Source organism: Branchiostoma belcheri, unplaced genomic scaffold (genome assembly GCF_001625305.1).
Source record: "Branchiostoma belcheri isolate BF01 breed outbred unplaced genomic scaffold, Haploidv18h27 scaffold47, whole genome shotgun sequence".
In the NCBI taxonomy this organism is placed as follows: Eukaryota; Metazoa; Chordata; class Leptocardii; order Amphioxiformes; family Branchiostomatidae; genus Branchiostoma; species Branchiostoma belcheri.
Genome location: NW_017804098.1, coordinates 246,110 through 266,326, shown reverse-complemented (window position 1 = coordinate 266,326; position 20,217 = coordinate 246,110). Strand labels below are relative to the sequence as shown.

At 43.6% G+C, this 20,217-nt stretch overlaps 1 protein-coding gene across 2 annotated transcripts in view; it reads right to left on the bottom strand.

Moving 5' to 3' along the window:
• Positions 1-11,511, bottom strand: part of LOC109479216 (transcriptional regulator Erg-like) — a 64,621-nt gene extending 53,110 nt beyond the window's left edge. The window contains exons 1-2 of one of the 2 annotated variants that reach the window (XM_019781124.1): positions 11,188-11,511; positions 6,454-7,575 (exon numbers count right to left, since the gene is read on the bottom strand). The gene's annotated coding sequence lies outside the window, so the exon portion shown is untranslated. Of the gene's footprint in view, positions 1-765; positions 785-6,453; positions 7,576-11,187 lie in introns of those variants that run through there. The other variant, XM_019781126.1, reaches the window with a different exon arrangement.
• Positions 11,512-20,217: the final 8,706 nt, after the last annotated feature.

Below are 20,217 nucleotides of genomic sequence, written 5' to 3'. Positions count from 1 at the left end.
CGCCACCGTCACAAGGTAACTATTACAGTATCGAGGCATTTCCGCGCCCAAACAGTAGTGGCGTTATTGAAATTGCACCCCTTGTCCCTGAGTCGGAGTTCAGAGTGCACGCCCATGAGATAAACCAGATCCTGTGATTGCCGACAACAATGTCCTCTCACATTTCACCTCTTATACCAACTCGCCTAACGACTAAATACCGGCTTTTTAACCACGGCCAAAATCATAAATCACGATCTCATGTTGGCCACTGATTGGACTTCGGACACAAATGAGTGTAAAGCAAATAAAGAAGACACAACTTGACGAAATATGTTCTCTTAATACATGAAATTAAGATATACAAATCTATACTAACCGTATCCCACAACCTCCAGACATGGTCTTGCAAACTTGATCACATTCAGCTTCAACCATAACTACAGGTGCGTTAATTTGACTCCAACTGGATCCTCAATAGTTTCATTGTTGAACAATATAGTCGAGCTTCAAAATGTTGTTTAAACAAATATAGTACTTAGTAAAACGACCACTACCGAACATCGCCGGTGTCAGGTTGGATGGTCGTTCTATATCGCGCCGACCAGTTACGTTCAAACAACATGTATGGAGAGCCCAACAGAGATCAAACTCATACATATAGCTACATTTACTTGTATTACATTTCCTGTGATCAGGCAGTGTGTAAACGAGCATTAAAAGTACATGAAAGGTGGAATTAAGGTAATTATTGACAGTTGTACCATACACCGCCATGTGGGTTACCTGAGACAGGTGAGTGGATATGACTGACGACACCGTCCGTCCGGCTGTGCAGTTGGCGGGCANTAACAGATGACAAGTCCAAGGCCAGGCGCCACCTGGGCCATGTCTGCGCAAATTCTCGCCCATTTCCCTGCGCTGTTTCACCTCCAACCGCTCCCTGCATGGCAAACATCAAGGCAGGACCACGCCACCGTCACAAGGTAACTATTACAGTATCGAGGCATTTCCGCGCCCAAACAGTAGTGGCGTTATTGAAATTGCACCCCTTGTCCCTGAGTCGGAGTTCAGAGTGCACGCCCATGAGATAAACCAGATCCTGTGATTGCCGACAACAATGTCCTCTCACATTTCACCTCTTATACCAACTCGCCTAACGACTAAATACCGGCTTTTTAACTACAGCAAAAATCATAAATCACGATCTCATGTTGGCCACTGATTGGACTTCGGACACAAATGAGTGTAAAGCAAATAAAGAAGACACAACTTGACGAAATATGTTCTCTTAACCCTTGTCCTGCTGGCAATTTTTACACAATATTTTCAAATAATTTCATTTCTTAATCAGGTCACAGACCCTTGACTTTTTTTTGCCCTGCGGCGGCGTAGTTACTTCCGCATTCGTTGCGTTTCGCTGCGGTGTGATGCGTTGCACGAGAAACACCCCCAAATCGCACATATACAGGGCACTATATAGATGGTACTATATGTGCAACCCATATATATATGGGCCCCGCAGGACAAGGGTTAATACATGAAATTAAGATATACAAATCTATACTAACCGTATCCCACAACCTCCAGACATGGTCTTGCAAACTTTATCACATTCAGCTTCAACCATAACTACAGGTGCGTTAATTTGCTCCAACTGGATCCTCAATAGTTTCATTGTTGAACAATATAGTCGAGCTTCAAAATGTTGTTTAAACAAATATAGTACTTAGTAAAACGACCACTACCGAACATCGCCGGTGTCAGGTTGGATGGTCGTTCTATATCGCGCCGACCAGTTACGTTCAAACAACATGTATGGAGAGCCCAACAGAGATCAAACTCATACATATAGCTACATTTACTTGTATTACATTTCCTGTGATCAGGCAGTGTGTAAACGAGCATTAAAGTACATGAAAGGTGGAATTAAGGTAATTATTGACAGTTGTACCATACACCGCCATGTGGGTTACCTGAGACAGGTGAGTGGATATGACTGACGACACCGTCCGTCCGGCTGTGCAGTTGGCGGGCAGTCCAGGCTCGCGTCTCCTGAAGGCGATGTAAAGTGGCAGGTCCGGTGGTTAAATGAGTTCCCCGGTCGGCAGGCGCAACTTTATACCACCGACGTGTCAGAGCGCAATGGTTCTGCCGCCGTGCCGAACTTCAAGTGCCGAGCCGCCTGCCTAGTCTCCCGCAGGGCACTAACAAACCACGGGCCGCTAGAACAATGGCCGCTTGTTAATTACACGTTTCTGGTTTCAACCTCGCTGCAATTTTTGAAAGCTATCCAAGCCGAGTTTTTTTCGGAATGACGCCGTCGGACCTGTATCGGGGCTGATGTATTTATGGCGCGGCCACCTGGTTTTGTCGCTCCGCTACAGCGCCTCGTGTCAAGGGCGATGTGAAATACGACTGAAATGGCCGGTGGCGTCGACACACCCGCACCTGCCACGTATGGAACGCGCTCGGGAAGATCAGGACTATTAACGTACGGACCAACTTTGTCAAACTCTTCTGGGACACTCAAGGCTACATTACATCACCCAACGGTCTGGGCCAGGAAACTAGGTCAAGGGCAGTGTGGAGAACACCAAGCATTAAGATGTTTTCAGAGACAACATCAACTCAAACAGCTGCAAATTAAAACTAGTTGATAGCGTCGGAGGCAAGGATTTTGTTGAGTGGTAGGAGCAAATGTTGACCTCAATGGCTTAAAGAGTTACATCCGTCTTTGTAACATGGATTCAATGATGCTTGAGGGAACATCCGAGTCAGTATCACTGTTTCTACTACTTTTGTGGTAAACTACTTCGGTGTAACTCAGTATAAACTTGAACTGTCGACTTGTCGACGGACATGACTTGAACGTACATGACAACAACTTTGACTCAGTGAAACAACTGCTACTTATAACAGCAGTTTGACACTTCCAGATAGATTATGAAAATAAACGATGAATTCATCATTGTGATGGAGCAAGTTGAACTCTTTGGGGGTGAAACAGTTTGAGTCGATGCCCAGACCTTACTGTTAGGGCTAGGTAAAGCGCGCAACCAAGAAATGACCTCATGCTCAGAATTAGAAACCCAAGGCCACAGACATCATGTTTCTTTTGATACGGAAAAAGAAACTGGAGCGGAAAGTGTGCGAAGAAAAAACGCGTCCAATCGGAAGAGCCTGAGGACGGCCAAGTAACCCCTACACAGGATCGCGGGTCAGTCTTTGAACCATGCCGTGACAACAAGGCAGACTAAAGGTCTCCAACCCCGTGTTCTCTAAAGTAGCCGACACAAATCCACGTAGATTACGTCCAGGAAACTCCACGTTTTGTTGTTCTCATACTTTAGACCTATCATCATACCAGGAAGGTTTATGATTATCTGGACCTCCAGTCTTTGATGACAGCGCTGGTTGATAACGCGTGCCGCGGGGACGATCATATCTTTTTCGCGCGACTATTTCTGACACCTTGCCTCAGGGCGGGCAGTGCGATAAATCCTGCCTGGGTTCATTTGTAGTTCAACGGTCAGAATCATGGCCTGTTCCCAACACAGTTGGTCCCAAAATGACACTGAAACAGACAGCAACAAACTCAACTGAGCGGGTAAAGTTACATCGTGTACCGTCTGGTCCAAGTTATTGGGAAGTTAGCAGAGAAGCGAATTTCGCGCTATAGTTTTGCTAGCTGAACTCAATAAGAAAATACTATACTATTGGCAGGGAGCAGAAAGTTTACAGGCAAATTCATCACTGTATATTCATCTTTCAGTAAGAGATCACACGAGACAGAAAACATACGAACGAAACAGACAAACAAACACGGGCAAGGATAAAACATGCCCAATTCAGACACAAGTATCAAAATCCCTGAGTAAAAACAAGGACAGCGTCGGTATTTATTTCTACAGCCTATGTTACAGTCTGCTCCAGTCAAAACACGGAATTTTGTACCGTATTATGATATGTGAAGGACGTGTATATAATGACTACCACGCTACGGAAAGACACATAATCCTACTAAAGCACTGAGCAAGCAACTTGTAACCTATTGGCTCTCTACTAACAACATGAAGGCTTCTCCCTGTGTGGATACAAAATTCGTCTGACACTACTGCACTGTTTGAGTTTTGTACCATCTTTAGTTGTCCTTATCCTCAGTTGCCAGGTTAGAATCCTGTAAAAATATACAATATCTGGACCAGAAACAAACGTTGTGTTTGAGCTGGCCCATGAGGGGGTATTAGAGCTATAAGTGGTAGCAGGTAGAGTTTGTATGTCTGTGACACACCGAGACCAGGAAGCGTGTTCAGTAAAGCTACAAAGACATCTTAATTGCACGCAGGGCCTGGTTGTCCCGTCTTTGATGTAGTCAGTCCTGAACATGTGAGAGGTGGAGAACTTAAAGTCTTTGATTTCCCTGTCTCATGTTTGTCCTGGCCGCTAACGAGATATCAACACTAGTGTTTCGGCAATCGGAACTTGGAGCAAGAACAAGAAGTAAATGAGAGATATCCCTTAGGATATTGGACTGCGGTGAGATCATCACCCGTGTAACATCTACAGTTACAGACAGGAGCAGACCAAGCTGTGTAGATCACTAGTACTGTTTGGATATCCGATAAGAAAAGTTCATGAAATGTGTCTAACGTGTGAATATGACAGAACTGAGATAGTACGAAGTCGATTTCTTTCGTTCTATCTCCTTAGTCTTCAACACTCTCCATCAAGAGCTGAGGATGTGGTTGAAATTGGCCAGATAGCTTGGCAAAGAATTTCCCCCACTTGGCCAATTTCTACTACAGTATTTTCTAAGCCCAAATATGTGCCTGTTGGAGAGACTACAGTGTCCTGTTGTCACGACAGCGATGCTTCTGGTCGTGCAGTAGTTAGTCGGAATGACTGGAGACACCGATTAGCTCAGTGGCGTGAACATAAGAAACTCCCTAACTGAGCAGAAAGAATGGTCTCGCGATCACGTTCGCGCCTAACTATGCCTAACTATGTCGCAATGAAAACATAACATTTGTTCATCCATGCCATTATCCGTAACAACTCATTCCTCCGGGGGGGGGGGGGTAAGAGAGAAGGGAATAGTGAGTGCGGCAAGTTGTTTCATTTCAATAGCGGACTTGTACCAATGGTTATGTCTGTGACGTGCGGTGAATGGCATTGTGTACACATACAAGGCACCTGTAAGAGAGACCTCTACCGATTCATTGTTGTATTGTAGTACTCCATTGTCTCTCGAGACAAAAGGATGTCAACAACTACATGCTACAGTGTAAGTTAGTTCAACTTATCTGACATGAACCGTGGCATGGCACAAACCTTCCACTGCCGCGCTTGGTAACATACTATGGCATACCGATATTCTTAGCTACGCATCCTTGGACATTTGGAACTAGAAATGGAACATGTCAGCAAAAACTGAACAGGTGGATGACATTTAGGTCCATGTCACTCTACCTGAGGGATAGATGTCTTTTACCACGAAGAGAACAAAGGACAGGAACTAAGGGTCATCTTGTCCGTGTCACCTTACGAATGTTNTTCGACACGTTTAGTAGATAGTCTAGACCTATGACTATCATTATCAATCTTTGAATTTAACGGGCCACGTTTAGTTAAACGACAGATAGGCTTTTAACCCTCCCAGCAGCCGATTCAGATGGCCCATTTGACCGCCATGTTCCACACGCCTTGTACCCCCCCCCCTTCCATAAGTATCGCTGTTGCGCCTTAATCAAATCTGGCCCGTTTAATGTGATACTTTTATTACATAGATTTGGTCATTGGCTATCATAATCCGTCTTTCAAGTTAACGGGCCACATTTAGTTCGAATGGCAGGAAGACTTTCTTTATGCTTGCAATCCGTATAGCAGCCCATTTTCTTACCTCATTTTACTCAATTAGTCCAGCCGTGGCTCCTTTATCAAACGTGGCCCGTCCAATATAATAGTTTTAGCTGATAACCTGTGTCTAAAGCTATCATTATCAGTTTTTCAAGTTCACGGGCCATGTTTGGTTCAATTACAGAACGCCCTGCATGCTCTCCGGTAGGTGTGGCTCTTATAGCTTATTTTCAAAATTGTTTGTTTTTGCTGTCTTTAAGCTTCAGCAAAAGCCCCTAATCGACAAATAACTGAAGGTATATATAGTCTGTATACATCCACGTCCCAAAATCCGTTCAAATGTACTAAATAAAAAAAAAAGAGAAACGAATGTATAAACACGAATCGGATGCTAGCTTTCCTGTAAGCTTGAATCGGCTGCTCGAATGGGCTGCTCGAATGGGCTGCCGAAAGGGCTGCTAACTTCCAGTTGGTGCATTGTGTACACATACAAGGCACCTGTAAGAGAGACCTCTACCGATTCATTATTGTATTGTAGTACTACATACTCCATTGTCTCTCGAGACAAAAGGATGTCAACAACTACATGCTACAGTGTAAGTTAGTTCAACTTACCTGCCATGAACCGTGACCATGGCACAAACGTTCCACTGCCGCGCTTGGTAACATACTATGGCATACCGATATTCTTAGCTACGCATCCTTGGACATTTGGAACTAGAAATGGAACATGTCAGCAAAAACTGAACAGGTGGATGACATTTAGGTCCATGTCACTCTACCTGAGGGATAGATGTCTTTTACCACGAAGAGAACAAAGGACAGGAACTAAGGGTCATCTTGTCCGTGTCACCTTACGAATGTTCTGAGAAGTTGTGAGAGGTGTGTCGTCACGGCTCAGTCGGGCTGTTGTGTCAGACTTAACGTTCGTCCCGACCTGAAGTCCCCGGAGACACGGCACGGCTCATGTAAACGTCACATCCTCGCCCGCAGCAGCCGGGGGAAAGTTTCAGGAATCCCCCCTGGTTTCCTGTGCGGTACCATGTACTTTGCATTACTTACCATGTTGAGGTCTAGCTTAGTCATGATTAGTCTACGAAATAAAGTAATCACAACAGTTGCAGTACGTAAATGATATTACTTAATATAGCTGTTATGTATAGCATATAGTGATGACGGACGTATAGTAGATGCGGGGTCAAAAATATGAATGATTTTCAGAGCTGAAGACTAATAGACAAGGGAAGACTGCATCCAATTATATGATAGACCGCAAGCAGGCAATAAAGATGTTGGCCCTGGTTAATATTAATTTCGGAGGAAGTATTGTAAAATAAGATCAATTTTTCAATGAACATCTGATGTCCATAAATGTTGAATCTATTATTACACGTGTTCTTCTAATTCTGACCTGTATTACAGATAGTTCTGATAGACTGGCCTTAGTGGGTGGACTTGTACCACAAAGCCTGATACAAATCAGAGCAGCTAGCAAGTCTAAACATATCATGTCCATCCTACGTGAGCCAGATGCATCCGCCGTTCCTAGTCTGATAGCATCAGACCCGCCTCTTACCGCGGTTCCGCCTGGGGGAAGTAGGCGTACTGATCCCGCTTTAGCGGTTTTTCTCCTTCCACGTCCAGTTGTGACTCTTGACTCAATGATACAGCTGCTCCATCCACAAATTGACTGGTTTGATTTGTAAGTAGACGTCACCAGAAATCTGAAGGTGATCTCTGAAAATATATTTATACAACCTGAAATGACATTGGGTAATGTAACATCAGAATCGACCGGATCATTTAGGTACAAGAGCCTTAAAAGATGGTTATCTTGTTCTGTACTGTACTTGTATTGTGTTCCTCGCCTATATACAAAAACTGCCGACACAAGTCCTTATCATCATTCTTCTACGTACGGGACACAACTGGAGTGTAGTTTATTTCCTCTTCTGAGTCTAAACATGTCAGCTCATTCAAGCCAGCCAGGTCTGGGTAACAATTCAACAGGTGGCAGGAAGAACAAACTCTCTAGTCGGAGACTGGCGCATTTAATACTCAGCATTTGGGATCAGTTAACGTCGTCCTCTCCATAATTTTCGATTTTCCAAAAATATTACAGATAGCTGAACAGATTTGTGACGCCAGTTGATAATATCCTTTTCGGCATATGAACAGTGAAGCTTTCAAACGGTATCTCGTCGGTTTTCGTGCCTGCAATACAAATCCCCCTGACATGGCCTGAAATAAGGGTTCATCCTCATCATGATTTTTAAATTCCGGTTCCATCTGATATGTCACCTCGGCATTATGCCAAACTCCAATTTTAGCAACTCGGTTTCCTCATATTAACGAGCGACTATTTTCATCCGTGCATGGGTTAATGAAGCATTTCCTCGCCTTTGTCATCATTAGTATATCAAACAGGCTGCCAGTGACTTCCACTTGCTGGCATGTCAATAGTAAGATCGGCGCATCACTGGGAGGCTTTCATCAGCGTACATCAAACACAGCCTCATCCATTTTCTGTGACTGACAGGGCCGGGGGCTGTGCAAATCATTAAACGTTAATTCAAGACGATTGGTGGAAATTCGTAAGTAATTAGGAGTGCTTCTGATACTTATGTGCCCCATCAAACTGCGTAGAAGTGGTGTATATATGGTTTCATTCTTCCTCAAAATGTAGCAATGCAAACCACGTATAGCTAACTCGTGAAATATATCTCATGCCTAAATGCTGATATGCCTAAAGGCTTATGTTGATACATACATAAATTGGAGTCGTGTCCCCATATCACTCTGGATGCCCAGCATGGCAAAAAACGTGAGAAGTACATTATGCCTATACAATATATCTCATGTTATGAAATAGCTGCTAGATGCTCCTGTAAAGACCTCGTCTTTCATAATACCCACAGCTCGACAGGTGGTAGCTAAATTACATCTTATGTAAATTGTTCATATATGATAGGGCTTGTGACCTCCAACAATGAAACATTACAGGAATTATAAAGTCATTTTACAAAGCTTGGTTGTTTACGAATAGGATATGTCAAATTTCTTTCATAACTTTTAACAGGCCTGCTGAAAAACCTACCGTACGTCATTGGCTGTTATGCAAACGCCTTGCTCTTGGAGAGAGAAATTAACTACTCAGCACAAGCTTCAACACATCTCGTAATGCGGTATTCGAAGTTAACGGGTTTTATGCCTGTCATGCTCAAAAATGAGGTGCTTTTTAGATGAATCTTCGCCATCTGCGGATGACATATAGAGTACCTCTCACTGCCAGCGGGCGAAAGTATACTCGTACTAGTACTAGTACTACATGGTCCCTCGGCCAGGATCCTGAGTATTTCTGCAAATCTACAGATCGGTGGACTACATAAATGCACAGACCAAAATTTTGATGTTTTTAATGCTCCGAACAGCAAACGCGACAGTCCATCCATATCGTGCATTAGATCATGTTTTATTTCCGTGCCTTGTGCTCACCTATTAATTTGATCTCACTTTCCTGCACTGATTGGGTCTATGATGATGGCATTATCCTGACCACCCCGCAGCGTCTGTCACGACGCCATTTCACTACCACTGTCCTCACTTCCCCTGCATACAGCAAGGAGCTTCAAACGGAACACAGTACCGCGCTGTGTTCAGATAAGATGCACTGACATGTTTGCATGAAAGTTTATTGCACAACAATTGTGGCAGGTAAAATGTATGGCAAGATCTTCAAAGGCATTACATATCTGGCTTATATCTGACGCCTACAGTAATGCTTATAAGTTCTACGTATCGAGACAAACTATTTCATATTGCAGACTGCCTCATGTTTGTATCCAGTGTCCTTGAGTTGATGTCAGAATGTAAACCCAGCCTCACGCTTCTCTCTCAGTGCTTCCGGCATCTCCTGGCAGGATGACTGACAGGTTACGGCGTTGCCCCGGAGCCTCTATGATTATCAATCAGCGGGAGACCTTCAGCTCCATCACTCACAACCCCGCTCTGGTTCTGTCGCCATGACAACCCATCTCTCATCATCTGACAGGCCCATTTGGCGACGTTCTCCCGCCAAGCCTGGTAAGCGTGGTTTGGACGGCAACGCGACTTACATAGGGCTGAGATAGTCCATTATACATCCTCATGTATAAACAAACGTGAACAGTAGAGAGTCTGGTTAAGTAGCGGCTTCAGGCCGCCAGCATCTGATCAACCCGTCGTCAACCAACTGCACAAAACTACATGTACTTTGTAGCACGGTCAACAAATACCAGGGAATTATAAATCCTGTGCATATACGTATACAGATACATGTACATACACTGAGCGTAAAAGCAGACACGAAAAACACAGATAAGACAAGAAAAGCTAAAAGTTAAGCATAGATAAACTGCGAACACTTAGCCTGCATGAGAAACGCAGATAAAGAAGAAAGGCTGCAAACATGGCATAGATAAAGTTTGAACCGGTGCTGGCCCTGAGGCTGTTCGCGGTAAACTTCACCACAAAACGCCGGCTTTGCGCGGTGATGAGAGTGAACTGACAACGTACAGGGCACAATTTCTTATTCTTCAAGCAGAGGTTCTTGTACTTTTGTAGGCTTTGGCTTATTTTTGACGTGTTCAATTTTAGGCGTATCCAAAATTGGTTTGGGCACCAGGCTAGACACGACATGAGCGTGCATGTGTCAAGTATTCTTACGCAAGCTCTGTGTATGATATAGTTATGTACATGTATCATCTTTTTGGCGTACTCTGTCTGCATTCTGCATACCCACAATGAAGAATTTCTCTATGTGTACAAATTCCTCACAAGTCTGCAATTTGCTATATCACGCTTCTAGCAGCCATTCCATTGGTCAGAAGATGACAGTGCATGAGTTAGCCTGACTAAATCGCGCTCCTGGCGGCCGCCGCCCTAAGGTTGCCGCTTGGGGTGGGGGTCATTAACCTCCGGCCGAGAGCTTGTATACACAGGCTATGCATGAGTGTGTATTGTGTAACACATTGTGTAACACATAACTTCTGACAGAGCCTGAAAACAAGTTTGTTTTGTGTATCTCCTCACATCATGACATTCCACGATAAAGAATCTGATAGGTTTGTCTACAAAACAAATGAAGTGAGTCACTTTCTACGTAGCCACGGACCTTTATGTACTGAAGAACAATGTAGGAAATATTTACCAGACCACCGTACCGCGGGTAAAAGTTTTCACTGGCATAGTTGAAGTCGGATTAGGAAAATCTTTAATCCTATCCAAATTCTAATCCATCATGTCCAACAGAGACTTTTGAATAGCAAAATGACTCATTGTTAAGTTCTACAAACAGTACAAGTACCACACCTGTGAAATGATTGAAATAGAAGAGTCCGGTAGAAGTCAGTGGGAGGAGGGAGGGGGGCGAACTTCGATGTGTTCTCTTACTGCATGTCAATGACCTCCTTTAGCACAACCTTTACTGAGAAAGAACACACCTCCATTTAGCCGTGACCCCCTGCCCTACAAATCTGACAGGTAGCCCCTCCCCAGTACTGAGTCAACTTGACATGACGTGTCCCCACCCCAACAAAAACAGCTGACTCCCGTGCGGTCCGCCCTTTCCCCCGGGCTTCTCGGAAGGGGGTTTCGTATCCACACGGCGCATGCGTACGTAAACAATGGCGGGTAAATTGAATCTTAGCTATTGTTGTAAAGTTTGTTTGGAACATGTTTTGGGGCTAAACGAAGCAGAAACGCATCAAAACATCTATTATGTCTCCCTCACGATCCAATGAGTGTCAACAGAAAAAAACAAACAGTGAAGTCAAATCTGTCTTTTACAAAATATCTGATCCGTAAACATTTATCTCGTTTCACCAAAAATCCAACAATGAATTTGACGTACGCGATGGGGTGTATTTCGTCAAACATGACAAAGAACACTCATTTGGAGAACTTTGGACAAGTGCTTTTCAAGTGCGGAATGACGTGGATGCCAGCAGAAAAGTGTCCTCGGGTAACCTTGACCGCACTTTACATAACTACACGTACACGCACACACCAATATAACACTCGGCCACACTCACATTACCACTCTACTCGCCACTCTACAAAGTATTGTCTGACACATGCCATAACACAAAGGCACGGCTGATGGCGAGACTCAACATGACCGCAGACAGGTAGCCACACATAATAAGCCTTCCTAGAATCCGTGAAAGATTAACAACTGACAAGACAAATGGGCTACTGGTAATTGTATGGAAAGGTGAATAAACTTGAAGCACACCAATTAAAAATTTCTAGTGTGTGTGTGTGTGTGTGTGTGTGTGTGTGTGTGTGTGTGTGTGTGTGTGTGTATGAACATCATTTGTGTGTGTGTGTGTGTGTGTGTGTGTGTGTGTGTGTATGAACATCATTTCAAGCGGTTTTGTCTCATATATAGCAATGGAGAGCACAATAAATTGCCGAAAGGTAGGTTTGACTTACGTGTGACATTTAGTTCGTTCTTTTATGTGCCATTGTCCTTTGTCTGTGTGTGTACTGTGGGGATATCACTCATTGATAGTGCCTGACAAGATCGTGACCTGCCGAGTCATATAATCGTTCAGACATGCTCGCAGACAAGGACAAATATGGGTGTGGAGGAACAACAGCCCCGAGGGGAGTTGAGTGACGTTTGAGAGAGTTCAGTACAGACTATACTATATACGTTTGTAATGCTTGGTGAAATAGTAGCTGGGGTACGTGCGGATCCAAGTATTCTCCAAGCAGATCTTTCGGTGGCTGCAGGGACAGTGTCAATTTCGCCAGACAGTCTGGGCGATGGGACTGCGGACTCTCCTTTGATGGCCAGTTCTAACAGTAATGCTTTTGCCGCCAGATATCTGCTTGGAGATTACATCCGAGTAGTTCTCTCTGGTGTGCGAACATAGTTTTCTCGACACCACAAAAATAATTCTTACTTGTTCAACTTAGTCCATTAACCTGTTACAGCCCAGCTGTTGAGCATACGTAAAACAGGTACCCTAGGTGTTGACATAACATCCCGCTTATCTCACCTGTCATCACACATGTGCTCCATTGTTCAATGGTATGATGTCAACAGAAGACCCACCCTATTGTAATGAAAACTGTCAATCTTAAACATAGTACGGACGCCTCTCCCTCCTTTGCACGAACGTGACCAGCTTACAAGTATATATGTACGAATATAGTCACTGAGGACTCGAGTCAAGTGAGACAGGCGTCAGTTACTTCAGTCAATTGTAACATGACTATTTCAGTCGAACTTGACCGTACCTACCGGGTAAAGTACATAAAATGCACGTCAGATAGTCTCCACCAGTACTCTCCAAGTGAACAATCAGAGGTTGTTGGGGAAGATCGTTACTTTTCTATACGTGCCCCGTTTTATTGTCGCTACCAACACCTGGTGAAAAAAAGGGGCATACATAGAAAGATAACAATCTTTAGCTTCCCCACCAACCTCTGCTTGGAGAGCATCCACCAGACCCTTTATATGGTTACTGATAGACGTTAGACATCGGGCAAACAGGGAGAATAATCCGGTGTTACACATTCGTTATGGTCGGCTAACTCCACTAGCACTATTCTGTATTCACCCCACCTGCCCAATCTCTACATTGTGTGTGTGTGGGGTGGGGGGGGTTCGTTTACTATGTCGTTTCTCTATTTCTTACGACATATCAATTCTATTTGTACTCAGGTTATGGCGGCTCAGCGCCGGGTAACGTGAGTACTCTGGGTACAGACAGTAATGATATCCTATAAGATAAAAACGCATTATTACTCTGTACTCCTAAAAAACGCCTCGGCCGGTCGAAGATGTGTGTATGAAATGGTGTTGAAAGCATATTGTTAGTTGCGAAGCCAACAGATGTCTATTGGACTTAATTCTACTATTAATGTCAATGAAACCATACATTACAGAAGAAGTGGGTAGATGAATTTCTTATTATGAATATGCCATTTTGGAGCGACCCCGGGCTATATTAAACAGCACGGAAATCAGCTCCATTATCATGATTATATCAGCCATAGTTCTCATGGCAACAATCAATGTTGACGAAACAATATGAAGTGATATTCATCAGCTGCATGCCATTTTTGGGCATACCTGTCCAGTTACAAATTGTATTTTCCAAACTCGGACTCTAGATGAAAGCCTGGCGCGTGGGCGGTATGGATCGACATCAAAGCCGGGCGGCGCGCGGGCTACCATGGCGATACAACACCGTGTATGGCACTTAAAATATGGCCCGAAGATAGCCTACAAGATGACAAGGATCCATTAGAACATGTGCCTGGGCATTTTAACAGCCCCGCCCCTTCCGCTGTGGAGTCTTCTTCAACCAATCAACGAAGACCGAGAAATAATGTTTGACCACAAAAATATTGACATATTGACAAGAAAGTATTGACACAGCTTTCTATCAGCGCGGAGTGAGACTATTAGTGTGCTGGTGGCTTGTGATAAGTATTAATGCTTCGTTTGTTCAATCTCCCACCGACTCCGGTGATGGACCAGTCATAAAGTACAGTGTTAATGTTCCATGTTTTTCTTCAATTTAATTTTAGATTTCTACACTTTGTAAGAGAATCCATTAAACATTTTTCAGCACTGTAAATACCTACTGAGTGTTATGGCAGCATTATGATTATTACTTAGTCGCAGTCTTAGTAAATCTTGTAACGTAGTACGTAATGCCAGCTTGGTGCCATGCCACCATTTTCCCACTGCACCGAGCAGTCTTAAATCTGCACACCCCGTCCGCACTTTATGATGACAACCTGAGGCAACCACTTGAGCATTCTAGTCATATCTCAGGCTGCAATAACCGAGCACACTCCCACACTCTGTACATTTGGGGTTACTATAGATATCTGTATTATCTATTTCGCCAAGTTAAGTGTTGCCGTAGGGCTGGGAGTTATAAATAGCCGGCGCCGTGTAAGCCGGGTGCATTACAACAGTACAAAATGTGGGCTACGCCGCGCGGCACATTCACCGCGCAGCCGCGCTGAGCGCAGAAAGACATGTATGCAGGGAAAGAAAGGTTCAAGGTGAAGGGAGGAGATTACGTCTCCACGGCGGGAGCTTATCGATTTTCTGTGGAGCTTACCGCGCACGTAGCAGGCTACGGTATCCATACATAAAACTGGCCTCCCACATAGGCTGTCTTACAGGAGGGAGACATATTATAGTCTTAAGGGGGCGGGGTGCCTTTATCGTTTTTGATATTCGGTAAAAGACGTCAATTATGGGGTGGTCACGATTGTTGGTTTCTTCTCGCTTTTATTACCACAATCCATAGAATCAGACTAACACTTTAATTTGAAGCATCTTTCTCACCATCAAGTCGACATACAAGTGTGACTCATAGCTTTGGCTGGATGTACAGTGCTGGCCTGTTTTAGTGCATGCTGAAGACATGTTTCGAGTTAGTCAGGGTTTAATAAGATACATGTAGATGGATGTGATAAGTGCATGGACGTATTGTCTTTTCAAGTCATAGATTCATATATGCGGAAAGGGAAACTTATAGATGACTTTGTAATTTATACAAAATATGATTTAAGCCAAGTGTTCTAGTTTTATGTGAAATGCGACACACATGTGGACACAAGTGTGCGTCACCACCGTTTCCATCCTACATACAAACCTAATGGGGGTTGACCATCAGTGTAATCAGTGCAAAAAATACCCATGATAAATGTTTTATGGTTCAGAATGCGGGATATAGCTGCTGTTTCAGACTAACTAATTAGTCCCAGTGGAAAACAACAAGTCCTTACTGGTCCAATCCGGTATCTATTCAAATCCCATCTATAGCTAATTTATTCTGTTCGCTCTACCAAGAATATATTAATTTTCACCATTTGTGTAAATCATCGTATGGACCAGGAAATCATATGTGGCAGAAGGATCCTTTTGTTGCGCACATATCGACCGTATATACGCAGTTGACACATGCATTTTATTACACTTGTTGGGGAGGGGGGTGGGGGTCACAAGTTACAATCCATTGCCTGTCATGGCCCGGGGAAGCCTGGAGATTTCAACATGTAGCACACTGTTGTCAGGTTGCTAACATCAAGTACCCTATCGACTATAGCTACAAACAGAGTACTTCTTTTAAGCACAATTGACGTTAACTGCCACGCTCGTTGTATTTGTCTAACCCCTCCATTCTATTTAAGGACTGAAAAAAAGAAGCAACAATCAAGGCGTATTTGGTGAGGGTGCGGCATATTAGCCGCGTCATCGGGTCTAATATGAGGGCTGGGATCAGCTGGTGATGAGGAACAATTGGTACTTATATTAGTCCGGACTCATTATCTCCTCCCCACAGGCGACGTGCGGGGATTATGTACGCTCTCCTGGCTTCTGTACACCTGAGGCGCTCCTGACGTGTTTCTGACACACCTGTTAAAAAGACGAGCATATAAGTACAGCCTTTCATACAGACTTATCAACAAGACACGAAATGTCTGAAATAAATCTGAGAAAATCCTTGATTTGAGGGACGAATCTACAGGTGCGTTCAAATCGTGACAGCACATCGTGGTGTGGGGACAATAGAGAGGATTGTGTACCTGCGACGTAAGATCTGGGTGTGTCAATCTCGTGACCCGAGAAAGCTCAGTCTCAGTAATTACCTCCAACAAGCGTAAAATTGGCAGCAACCTCGGCATAGGGTGTACAACGTATTTACACAGGATCCCTAGGGAAGAGCACACCTCTCCGGAACTTTACATTTCTTCTGACGTCACATTCTTACTGGATAGCACATCCAGAGCACACACTAGTACTGTATCTGTGCATTTTCGTATGGAAATCAGAATATATCTTTATGGCGGATTTGACATGGTAACTTGCTGCGAATAAAAAAAAAACTACTAAGACAAGTAGTATATGATTCAGTTGCATAGTGTATGTCCCGGAGTACATGTTTAACACTGTGTTTGCATTTGTGCCAGACAGGTAGAATATAGATCTCACATTATAATTTAGGGCTAAACAGAATAATACAGTGGGACTTAAAATAGGGAACTATTTTTTTGTCCAGACCAAACAAAAAGTAGTAGCCCCTAAAGAGGGGCGCACAAAACGATAGATAAACCACTCTACCTTGGAAGAGGCGGACACTCACTTGCAATAAGCAGGATCAGAATGATCACTGTGCCATCTCTGCCAGGTAAGTATTTTTCCTGGTTGTCAGATTCTATCGTTACGCATCTTGATAATGTTGTAAATGTAATGCCATTTCGCATATCACATGAAAGTGCAATCTATCCTCGTGGCATTCCTCGTTGTATAATTATGAATTCACCATGTGTGTTTGTTTTCCATATCTATCTTGTATCAACTAGCTAGCCCAAAAGAGGGATGACAGCTACGGTAAACTGTTCTCAAACATGCCAATCTGTTTTCCAGACTTAAAACTGATAAGTGTCTTAAAGTGCCAAAGTCAGCGTCATTCCCTATGCCAGTTGCTATTCTTGGAACGTAAGCTGAAATTGAAACCGCCTGTGAATTTCACATTCAGCATGACAAGCAAGATTTACTTCCTTGTACGAGCTTATTTCCTGGAACAATCATTGGCTATTTTGTCAGAGTCGTTCCAGATGTCGCGATAAATTATTGTCCAGTGGAAGGGGACGTTTATCTAATGGCCACTAGTTACATGTATAAAAGTCTACCCAAGAATGCAAAACACAAGAATAACAAGCTCATCTCCATCATCTTCATACTTAACATTCTACTGCTGTAATAAATGAATATGCCACCCAATGTGGGCTGACGGTAATATATTAATCCACATCGTACTAAAACATTGCGCGACTTCCGAGAAATTCCCATGTACCCGTCGCCCTTGGCGTTGTCGGGTCATCTCAGGTCAGGGGAGGGGCTGCTACGTACGGTAACCCAATTGACAAACACAGTTGGGGGTTATGATCTTACGACAGACCAAACCGCTGAACAAGTTTGTTTGGGGGATCAAATAGCCTCCCTGTGCAGATGGAACCTTCCAAGAACCCAGCCCGTGCCAAAATACACGTTCCTGAGTTGACCTTCACCCAAACTACTGTGGGATTTTGTTGTTTGTGACAGATTTGCTACCACAAGTTGTCAACTCTAACTCTACTTCATGCTGCTACGACTTTCTTAATTCATGCTGCTACGTAGGCTGTCATTCCTTTGTATGACTTTTTAGGATATCGACCTAAATAGGAATGGATATGTTAAAATCTTGAGAAAATTGCAATGGGGGAACGTGAAGAGTCTAGTAGAGTATAGTACGATTGTTACTACAGTACCCTGTGCTAAAGTTAGAGAGGATGTAGCTCACAGGAAATCTATATCTAGCCCTGTTCCTTAGCATGTACCAGGACAATAGTAATCTACAACACCCTACGGTACACTTGTTTGATGGTGACTTCTCTCCGAAGGACTAATCATCGGATCAAACACGTTTGCCTTCCCCGTAGTAAAGGAAGGCCATCGACCCCTCCTGTGTATTAACCATTGTTACCGTGATTACCACTCTTCGTATCGTTTTTCAGAGAAATATCTTATGGGATTACCTGTCTCTTTCATTGGTCATAGGCACACCAGAAACTTTGAGAAAGAAGACACCTAGGCAGCCTTGCGGGTAATTACCGGGTTACTTCGGTTCACCATAGACGCTGCCATTTGGTCTGTGAGGCGAGGTAACTGTAGGTCAACATGCGTCGAGTGTTGCGTAAGACGTGTTACTTTTTTGTGATGACGATTTCTGTTATTCATATGGGTGAGCTTTGGAAAATCTCCAAGAAGATGCACAGCGTTGGCTTCTCATCTTACTACTCAACTTTTCCTATCCTTCATATCTTCCTACCAAGGACATTATACAGAAGTGTGTCCTTGTTCCTACTACATTATTAAAATTCTATGCGGTTCATCTGTTCGCCTCGCTGTACGTGCAAAACAACATTCACACAAATATTAATGCAGTTGCTATTATCAGTATTAAACGTTTCAGCCTGAAACGTTTGTAGATGAAGGTTAACTTTACGTATGTTAGATGCTGAGACATGACTTAATTGCTCAGTTTTATTATCCATGTACATGTATATCTAGAACTTTTCTGGGCTTCTAACCTCCTTCTTAGAATCTATATATTTCTGGGCTGTTTGTGTGTTTGTCCTTGCCAGACCCTGGCCTGGAGCCAGAACAAACAGGTGCCAAGTCGTGGTGACGGTGCACGTAGCTGGGGACAACGACACCAATATGTCTTCATAAAACAGCCTGTCGTGCCCAGGTGATAACCAACAACACAACACGTCAGCACCCTGTCTGTTCATGCCTGTTGTTGTTGGCTCAAGACAAGTGTTGACCTTTCCCTCACGGGGTTTTAAAAACTGGGCATTGGCGCGTAAACAATTATCGGATCGGATAAAGCAAGTCAAGTTACACGACTAACAGAACTTTATTACATAATCATTATTTCACATTATATTGGTCTGGAGTGGTAGACATACTACATGTAGGCGATGTGTTTGTCTGAAATGTTAGAATGTTTTGCTAGGTTTGTCCCTGAAATATATAAGTTATTATAACGTTATATGTTTATGTTTTCTGAAGACGGTATCACCAAGGAGCTTTTGGTATCACCTACCCCCAGTGTTGGCCACAAAACACTGGTCTCTGTAAACGTAAGATCAAAACAAGTCAACCGAACAAAGAGAACTGTGGTCGATGACGTTTATCACTCCACATAAACAAACCTACATGTTGAGTTACGATCAGCCTGTTGATAAAGCTGGTTGCGTACAAACAGTCCCTTACAGCCAAGTACGCAAACAAACTTTACATCTTTATTGCGTATCCCTCGTGCGTTTCTTAGCAGACGAGCTATCAAAAATACTCCACATCTCCATAGGATATCCATTCGCAATTCATGTTTAAACCACAATAGTCAGGTTTACGACCGCATTCTGACCCGTTTCTCGTCCAGCGACCGCTACTTGGGAACCTCCTTTCTAAGAATAGATCGTGTTGGGTTGCCTTCGGCGTAAGTCGGGGTAGCCCAGAATGTTACCTTATATGGAAGTGACATTTGTTTTTAATTTGGGCTACGTCACAGCGTTGCTAGCTTACTATTGGCTGGGTCAGCATGGGTCAGAGAACATACATAAAATGGCGTGTCGGATTACTGCCTGAACAATAGAAGGGCTGTCAGCCATTATCGATTTTCCGTGACGTAGTTGCGACGTCATAAGAAGGTGTTTATAACATACCCAACCCCTCGTGACGTGGGCCAATCAGACGGCGCACATGCCACCTTGTTTTGCAACGTCGGGATTCTCGGGTATAAATGCTTTATC